The 6,701-nt window shown below is 40.6% G+C and overlaps 1 long non-coding RNA gene across 2 annotated transcripts; it reads left to right on the top strand.

Annotated features, from left to right (window-relative positions):
* The first annotated feature begins 2,587 nt into the window (after positions 1 to 2,587).
* On the top strand, positions 2,588 to 4,946 carry LOC140875384 (uncharacterized). 2 transcript variants are annotated; one of them, XR_012148425.1, is made up of 2 exons: positions 2,588 to 3,012; positions 4,661 to 4,946. It is a non-coding gene; the product is annotated as an uncharacterized lncRNA (long non-coding RNA). The 2 variants fall into 2 exon arrangements; XR_012148426.1 differs by having other exon boundaries at positions 2,588 to 2,998.
* Positions 4,947 to 6,701: the final 1,755 nt, after the last annotated feature.

The raw sequence follows: 6,701 nt of genomic DNA on the forward strand, positions 1-6,701 counted from the left end.
AGGAGTGGTCAGTACCTAGAAATGCATGAGAGATTCGTAGTTTTCTTGAATTGGCCGGTTATTACAGGAAGTTTATCAAGGGCTTTTCATCCATTGCAGTGCCCTTGACAGCATTAACCAAGAAGTGTGCTAGGTTTGTTTGGAGTTCCGAGTATCAAAGGAGCTTTGATGTATTGAAGGAAGCTTTTACGACAGCGCCAGTATTGGCTATGCCATCAGGGCAAGGTGATTTCGTGGTTTACACTGATGCTTCCAAGTTGGGATTGGGAGCAGTTCTTATGCAGCGTGATAGGGTTATTGCTTATGCTTCTAGGCAGTTGAAGGAGCATGAGAATAATTATCCTACACATGACCTGGAGTTAGCGGCAGTAGTGTTCGCTCTCAAGATTTGGAGACACTATCTCTATGGAGAGAAGTGTAAGATATTCACCGACCATAAGAGCCTCAAGTACTTCTTCACCTTGAAGGAGTTGAATATGAGGCAACGGAGATGACTATAGTTGGTGAAGGACTATGATTGTGAGATCAGTTACCACCCAGGTAAGGCTAACGTGGTCGCAGACGCGCTGAGCCGGAAGACGGCAGTGATTGCTTCCATGTCAGTGGCTAGACCGTTGTAAGATGAGATTCAGAGGTTCAGATTGGAGTTCTATTTTGAGGGTAGGGCTCCTAGACTATCAGCCTTGTCAGTACAGACTACATTGTTTGACCGTATCAGGGTTGCTCAAGCAGATGATGAGCAGCTGAGAAAGTGGAGACAGAGAGCTGAGGAGAAAGATAGTGGTTTGTATTCGGTAGTAGATGAGATTGTAAAGTTCAGAGATCGATTTTGGGTTCCCGTAGGTGACTCTCTACAAGCTACTATCATGGCAGAGGCACACGAATCACCGTACTCTATCCACCCGGGAAGTACGAAGCTGTATCAGGATCTTCAGCGATTGTATTGGTGGCCGGGCATGAAGAGTGACATTGCCCGATTTGTGTCAGAATGCCTGACATGCCAGCAGGTCAAGGCGGAGCATCAGAGGCCTGCAGGATTTCTTAAGACACTCCCTATTCCGGAGTGGAAATGGGAGAACATTACTATGGACTTCGTTGTTGGTTTGCCGAGGACAGTGAGGAATTCGAATGCTATTTGGGTTATAGTAGACCGACTCACAAAGTCGGCACACTTCTTGCCAGTGAGGACGACCTTCACGATGATGCAGTATGCGGAGTTGTATATCCGGGAGATAGTCATACTACATGGTATCCCTGTTTCCATAGTGTCTGATAGAGATCCGCGGTTTACTTCAACTTTTTGGAAGAGTCTTCATGCAGCTTTAGGGACGAAGCTTTTATATAACACTGCCTTTCACCCGCAGACGGATAGACAGTCCGAGAGGGTGATTCAGATTCTAGAAGATCTTTTGAGAGCTTGTGCCATTGACTTTCAAGGCAGTTGGAAGTCGAGACTGCCATTGGTGGAATTTGCTTATAACAATAGCTTTCAAGCCACCATTGGTATGGCGCCTTACGAGGCACTCTATGGAAGACCGTGTAGATCTCTGGTATTGTGGACCGAGATTGGGGAAAAATCGGAGTTGGGACCAGAGATTGTTCAGCAGACTGCCGAAGTTGTAGCCAAGGTCCGTGACAGGATGAGGACTGCACAGAGCCAGCAGAAGAGTTATGCTGATCACAGGAGGAGAGACTTGTAGTTCTCGGTGGGAGATCATGTGTTCATCCGAGTAGCACCGCTGAAGGGAGTTATGAGGTTTGGGAAGAAGGGAAAACTGGCGCCGAGGTTCATAGGACCCTTCGAGATATTGGATAGGGTAGGGGCATTGGCTGATAGGATGGCCTTGCCGCCTAACCTTGATGGGGTCCATAATGTCTTCCATGTGTCGATGCTGAGGAAGTATATCTCGAACCCATCCCATGTGCTCAGTTTGGAACCACTTCAGATATCTCCTCGCATGACCTATGAGGAGAGGCCCATCCGGATTTTGGATAGACAGGAGAGAAGACTCCGTAACAAGTTGATTCCAATGATCAAGGTGAGATGGCAGAATCATTCGGATGAAGAGGCCACTTGGGAAGCAGAAGCAAATATCAGAGATCGCTATCCGGAACTTTTTGGTGAGTCTCGAATTTCGAGGACGAAATTCTGTATTAGGTAGGAAGAAACTGTGACGTCTAGAATTTTCATAATTTGAGTTTTATGCCTAAACTCGTTTTAATATTTATAATTTTTAATTTTCGGTATTTAATTACTTAGCTCGGTATTAAATTTTAAAATTGTATATTATTTAATTATTCTAAATTTTCAGTGACTGTCGCTTTTAAATTAAATTTTTTTTTCCCACGCTCTTGAGCTATTTTCTTTTAAATCTCTGCGAGGATTTGTAATTTAATTTCCGGGCTATCGAATTCGAACTTTTATTTTATTTGAAAATCCTAGTGTGCATTTTGGTGCGAATTAATTTAGAAATGTGAGTTATCACCCTAGTTTAGAATTTTAAATTTTAATTAACACTTTTTCACCTAGGTTTGGATTTAACCCTAGCTCCTAAATTAGAACACACACACTAACACCTAAAACACACCCACGCCGCCCGATTCATCCTCATTCCCCTGTTCTTCATTTTTTTTTCCTAACCCCTCGCTTCTTTTTTTTTTCTTCCTCGATTTCTCGTTTTCCTTCTTCATTTCTGGGCAAGCACCTTCTCAGTGGAAGGGGTGAGCTGATGCACTGCTATTGAGCTCAATTCCTCCCATTCCCTCTCGCCTCACTCACGCCTCAGCCCTATTTCTGCTCAAGATTTTCGATTTCTGTTAAATCAAGCTAGGAAAGATTGTGGATTCGTTTTTTTTTGCATTTTATATACGATTATTATGAGTTGCATTTTATTGTTAGCTACTTCCCTTCCCATTTTCGAAAATACATAGTTCGTGCGTGCCCTGCCCCTCTTTTCTCCACGGCTAATGTAGTGTTTTCTGGGAATCTTGATTATCAGTTGATTTGATAAGGTTCATATGTGAAGTATGTGTGATTTTAATGCTTTAGAATGCAATGGTGAACATGCTATCGTATTTTCGAATTTCTGGATTTCTGGGTTAGCATATTTCTATTTATTTTCTGTTGTGTTGATGATGGATTGACTGGTTTGGTGACTTAGGAGATACCACGGGTGATATGTAGTTCACGTGGTAGCAATAGAATGGGTCGGATACGTTTTGGGACTTGGTATGGGGCTGTTCAAATTTTTGGGCAGAAACTAAGTTCTGTTCTTGGCTGCTGGTTCAATCTTTAGCATGAGTTTGTGGTTGGTTTCGATGGGGTGATGGTGTAGGGGCTACCACGGGTGTTACGTAGTTCACGTGGTAGCAATAGGATGATTCTATTTTGTCTTGAGATTGGGCTAGAGACTGTTCGATTTTCCGGACAGCAACCGAAGGGCTGATTTTGGGTTGGCCGGGAACGGGCATTAGCGAGGGATAGGGTGATTGTTTCAGGGTTTTGGAAGGGCTTAGGGGTTGGTGTTGACGCTAGGATATTGGATTGAGGATCGGGGGACAGTTTGGTAGGTCTTTGGTTGGTTTGAGGAAGGGTGTTGAGCAGGATTTTTTAGGCCACGCCGCTGTCCAGCTTCTTGCGAGTTCAGCAGGGTAAGGGGCTGTATTCAGAGAAGGGCACGGGGCTGGTGGATACCTTATAGCGTTAGGAAATTGAGGTTTCGGGCGGAATTTGAATTGGTTGAGTTTCCCCTAAGCATTAGGCCTTGAGTCTTAGGAAGGGCAAAATTTTAAGGCAAAAGCTTGCTATTCGGGTTTGAACATTTTAACTAGTGTTGGGTTTAAGTCAAGGGGTTAGGGAAAGTATTGTCTCAGACAGTTTCCTCTCTTGGTTAAGCCCTTAGCGAGTCATAAAAGGGTAGAGTGTGCAGCTCCGTTCACCTAAGTTCTTTATTCATGGTTTAGATTTCCGCATTGGTACTCCTCTAAATCACCAAACCCAATCAATCACCATCGAGTCTCTTGCATGTACATTGAGTAAATAGATTTTCTTTGAGTTCATTACTTTCACATGTGCTTGCTAAGTCCTATATCCAATAAAGAAAGAAAATTATTTTTCGAACGAGGTGAACTGATTGTGACTATAGAAATGACGTGTATGTGTGAGGTTGGGAGACGTTCTGACCTACCTTACCAATGGATGTGTATGTGTGGGGTTGAGAGACGTCTTGGCCTACCTTACCAAATATAGACGTGTAAGCGTGGGGTTGAGAGAAATCTTGGCCTTCCTTACCAATCACAGGGCAAGACGAGTTTAGGAGACATCCTGACTTCCTTGCGGCATAGTGCACTGCAGCCATGATCATGATCGAAACCACAGGGTCACAACTCAAGGATCTAAGTTCGCTATTTATATGTTTATTTTTAGAACCATGTTATGCAATTTATTGAGTTATTTGACTTAGCCTTGCACTTGCCATATTCATGTACTCGCATCTTTTACATGTTCATTATTTTTAAGTTCAGGGGCACTAACATTTATTTTATTACGCACTATTTTGAATTCTGTGTGTGCTTGTAGTTATTTAGTACTCGTTATCCCCCCCCCCCCAATGATCTTGCTGGGTCTTTTAGACTCACCCCACTTCTTTCTTCCTTCCAGGTGAGGACGAGTATCAGTGGACTAAGGGGGAGGATCCCATGGGCGAGGTTCCCGGAGGCGCAGGCCTGTGACCGTGGCTCCATTTATTTTCCGTTGTGTCCTTTCAGTCCTAGAGTCTGTAATAAATATACATTTCGTACTTTCTCGTTTACTTGGTAGCAAGATGTGTTTCCCTGCTTTGGAACTTTTGCCTTGATTCGCTTTTACATTTGGTCTTCCGGTGTGGCACTCTACTATCATGTGAATAAAATAAATCAACGATTATTCATTGTCGAAACTTATATAATTGTTCGATTTGGTGAACATAGTATAAAGGAAATATATAATGAAATTGATAATGAAAATAATAATTAAAGAAATATTTAAAATATATTAATCATGTCATCATCCTTTATAAGAAATTGAAGATCAATAATTAAAAATTGGTTTGAAACAGAGGATGATCATGAATATGATACATTTCATGAATATCATATAAATAATTTTGATTTAACCATATTCGAATCAGTTTATCAACTAAAAATTGTAATAGTAATGAATGTGTAAGGCCCGGAATTATTTAATTTTAATTCGAAAATATTTAATTTGGGAATATTTAGAGTTTAGAGTCAAATTCTAATATTCTTAAATGAATAAGGATTGAAATTGAATTAAATCGCTTTTCCGAGAACTGAATTGCAAATAGCCAAAATTTCAGGGACTAAACTGCAAATATGCTTATATTTATCTATTCTCACTTGAATTATCTCATTTCAACGTGGAAACAATCAGAAGAAAAGAAGGGAGACGAACATAACCTTTCTCACGCCATTTTTGTCCCGTGAAAGCTCCGATAACTCGCGCTCCGACCGTCAGAAATTCGAGATAAATATATATCTGCGATCACTGCTTCGAGAGCTACGTTTTGGTACAAGTTTCATTCACTTTTCTCAGATTTTATTTTTATGTTGAAGATGGAATTTCATGATTTTAATATATATGCATATTTGAGCTGTACCGATTGTGTATTCGCAGACGGTTCGGAAAAAGACTGTCGTTCGAATTTTATATGATTTTAAAAAGCAAAATTCGAACCATATCATTTCTGCCTATGCTGATTTTCGAGTTATGTGAGCTGATATGATGAAGATTATGAGTTATATTGATTGTTGGATTGATTTGATTATGATTTGGATCGCCGGTTTTTAGCCGTTATGCCGTCGGTTCAAGAATTGTCAAGATGTTGATATTATGGTTTGAGCTGAGAATTCTTGAGTTATAAGCTGATATGCATTGTTCCACATACTATATTTTAGCTGCATATCGAAGTTTTCCGACTCGAGAATTTAGCCTTCGAACTGAGAAAGAATTGAAGAAGGTTTGAAGTTTATTACATTGAGCAAATTGCCATGAATCGAGCAGATTTTGATAGAAGCTTTTGATAATATATTTTCAGATTTGAAGTATTTTCAGACTCGACATTGAAAGGTATAAATGACAGCTAATACAGATGGGATAGAACACTCGAAATAGCTATTGTTTCGAGTATTCCCTTGTTAATCACATACGTGTTTGATTTTATGTTTTATGTGATTGATTTTGATGTTTTGCTTGTTTATGTGATTAAGTGTTCAAGATGTTTTATAGCAATTAATGCATACAGATTATGTGGCATTCATCTTGAACTCCAGCCTGAAAGCACAGAGGGTTGAAAGACCTAGAGTGCATATGACGTTTGGGGGGCTGTAGTTGAGTGACACGGAATGTAGAGTTACTTCCAGAGCCAGAACACTCACTATAGTTGCGCCAAAGTCAGAGGAAATAAACTAATTAACTTCACCTCGATTGGGTGAGTTGGTGTTAGTTTAAGATTTTATTTCCTCGTGATCCCAAGAACCAATATTCAGTTGAAATCAGATTTGATAGCCTTCCATTGAAACATGCATTGCATTCATGTTTATTATATTGTATGTTTTGTTATTTATACTGGTATTTATTCTCACCGGAGTTATCCGGCTATTGCTTTGTTTTGTATGTGTGCATGACAATAGGTGGGGCAGGA

Source organism: Henckelia pumila, chromosome 1, assembly GCF_033568475.1.
Source record: "Henckelia pumila isolate YLH828 chromosome 1, ASM3356847v2, whole genome shotgun sequence".
NCBI lineage: Eukaryota > Viridiplantae > Streptophyta > Magnoliopsida > Lamiales > Gesneriaceae > Henckelia > Henckelia pumila.